The following is a 3115-nucleotide window of genomic DNA, read 5'->3' on the forward strand; positions in this document are numbered from 1 at the left end:
GGGGTCGGAGCACGTTGGGAGAGTAGGCAAGTCTCGTTCGCTTAAAAAAGGCCTATCGACTATGCTGGATCTACAAAACAGGACCTCTAACTCTTGTTTCATTAGCGGTATGGGACTAAAATGTTTCAAGTCTGACCAACCTCCCGTGAGCAAAAGCTAAATCTGAGATAATTAACATGTATTGCATGATTCGAACACAGCCCTGGCTGTGTATAACTTTGCACTCATACCACTACAATAAGCAAAGCATTTAGATTAAGTTACAAACCAACCATTTGTTAATCCAGACAAGCAGGCCTTCCGATCAAAAATCATCACGCAACTCATCTCCGATATGCCAATAATCTCGTCAGCAGCGGATTGAACGACGACGGCCAAGAACGAAATACTCATGCGGCTTTGAACACTGAAGGTCACGTAACAGCAGCACTGCCACCCGCATCAGCCGCAATATGTGGCCAGTTTGCCGCCGCCGGACCTGCCGCGCTGCATCAATCTAAGAGCATTTTTCTAAGACGCCTGTCGGTGTCAAAACCGGCGGATCTCGGGTAGGGGGTCCCGAACTGTGCGTCTAGGCCGGATGGTAACAGGAGGCAGGGGACACGATGTTTTACCCAGGTTCGGGCCCTCTTGATGGAGGTAAAACCCTACGTCCTGCTTGATTAATATTGATGATATGGGTAGTACAAGAGTAGATCTACCACGAGATCAGAGAGGCTAAACCCTAAAAGCTAGCCTATGGTATGATTGTTGTTCGTCCTATGGACTAAAACCCTCCGGTTTATATAGACAACGAAGAGGGCTAGGGCTACACAAAGTCGGTTACTATGATAGGAGATCTACATATCCATATCACCAAGCTTGCCTTCCACGCTAAGGGAAGTCCCTTCCGGACACGGGACGAAGTCTTCAATCTTGTATCTTCATAGTCCAAGAGTCCGGCCGAAGGTATAGTCCGGTCATCCGGACACCCCCTAATTCAGGACTCCCTCAGTAGCCCCCGAACCAGGCTTCACTGACGACGAGTCCGGCGCGCAAATTGTCTTCGGCATTGCAAGGCGGGTTCTTCTCCAAATTCCGTGTACCTGTTGAACAGTGGTAGGTTTCTTGTAAATGTAGTGCTCCTTGGCTTCTACGCCCAATAATGGCCGTTTTCCACGTGTCAAACGAATACGAAAAGTCAGAGTGTTTTTTATATTTACACCCCTAGCCGTGTGAATGAGCCGCCTATTTAAGGGGACGAGGATTTAGATACAAACCACACCTTCTCCCTTCCGCGAGTATTCATCAGAGCGTATCCGACAGAGGTCCATTCCATCATGGCCGGCCGCCGCAGCTCCTCCTCTCGCCCTTCCAGCCCTCAGCCTGGAGATTGGAAGAGGTGCTCCATCCCGCACAGCGAGCTAGTGACGCTCCAGACCAAGGGATTTCTCCCCCGGCCTATATGGTCCCGGTTCGAGCCGGACTTGCCACCTATAATGGCGGAGAGCAAGCGGAGAGCGCCCCCAATCCCTCCAAAGTAGAGCGGGTATGCCTTGCCCCTTACTTAATAAGAGGGCTCGGATTTCCAATTCATCCGTTTCTCCCGGGGCTTCTGGAGTTCTATGGCCTCCAGCTGCACAACCCCACGCCTGCCTCCATATTGCATATCGCGGGCTTCATAGCCCTTTGCGAGCTGTTCTTGGGCTGCGAGGCTCATTTCGCGCTGTGGAAAAGGCTATTCTGCGTTGTGCCCCGCTCTAAGGAGGGGTCAATATATCAAGTGGGCGGAGCCGAAGTGTGGCGCATCGCCGGGACCGGATATCTATCCGGAACCCCAAAGAAGGCATCCGAAGACTGGCCTTCGGAATGATTTTATATAGAGGATGTCCCACTGCCGGATCCTGTCCGGATCGGCCTCCCTGAGTTCGACAGTGCTCCCCTAAAGAAGCGCCTAAGCTGGCGTCCACGGAGCCCTCAGAGGGAAAGTGACATGGACGTTATTTACCTGATGGGCCGGATAAGAATGTTAGCTCATTCTGGACTGACCATGATCGGGGTCATGGCCGCATGCATCATGCGAGGGGTGCAGCCGCTTCAGTATAGAGGCCGCCCCGTGTGGGACTTCAACGGGGAGGACGACGCCACCCGCTACGGCCGTAAGGGGCCGGATTCGGCTGCCGCTCTAATAAAGACCTTGTTCGCTTTGTACAAGGGAGAAGAGGAGGAATTTCTCCGCGTCAACCCACGGGGTGGATTTTCTATGTACAATCCCCCAAGTTGGGTAAGTGGACACTTTTACTTGCCCATCCGTTTTATATTCCCATTGTTAAATTTTCAGTCTAACGACTTCAACGCGGGAACTGCGCCAGGCTGTTAAAGAAATAAACAGCCCTCCTCCACAACCCGAGGATCCGGGACAGTCCCTCGACCTGGGCTCTCAAGAGAATCCAGACTTATCTTTGGAGCTGATTGATGGAGTGTTTCATCAATTGAGCAAGGACAATGCCTTGGTGGCCATTATGGCCGATTATCCAGGGCTACTCCCAGCCTCACAAGTAACTGAGACCGGAGTCCCAGCACTTTGAAAAGGGATCTGTCCTCGCGTGTTTTCGATTGCCATATGACAACTGTGTTTTGCAGGGGAGGTCCTTGAGACGGGAGGCCGAGCCTGCAGCGACTAGCCAACGAGGGGCGGCAAGGCCCCGCGAGCTGAAAAGAAGTGCGGTCCGGACTAAGGCACCGGCGCAAAGGTATAGCGCGCCGCCTTATTCCCAGGTGTTATTCCTTCGAGGCATATTAACGCTCGTGCTCTCTTCAGGACGAAGAGACCTCGCCGGACTATATCCGGAGAGGCTGCCAATCGCGCCTCCACCAGTCAGGCTCCAAAGCCTGGTCCAGAAGTGGAGGCGAACACGAGACGCGCACCGGACGCTCCTCCGACGGAGGATGCGGACAGGTTGTCTGCCACCAATTCCGAGGTGGAGAGTGCCATGAACCACAGGCGTCGCCGGACAGTTCTTTGTGACGCTTGTTTCTCCCAAGAGGCATTGGATGCCTTTAATTCGGGAGATGCGTACCTCCGTGCCGCTTAAAATGGTCTAGCCAGAGCCACAGAGCAGTATGTGAAAGACAT

Source organism: Triticum dicoccoides, chromosome 5A (assembly GCF_002162155.2).
Source record: "Triticum dicoccoides isolate Atlit2015 ecotype Zavitan chromosome 5A, WEW_v2.0, whole genome shotgun sequence".
NCBI classification, from domain to species: Eukaryota; Viridiplantae; Streptophyta; class Magnoliopsida; order Poales; family Poaceae; genus Triticum; species Triticum dicoccoides.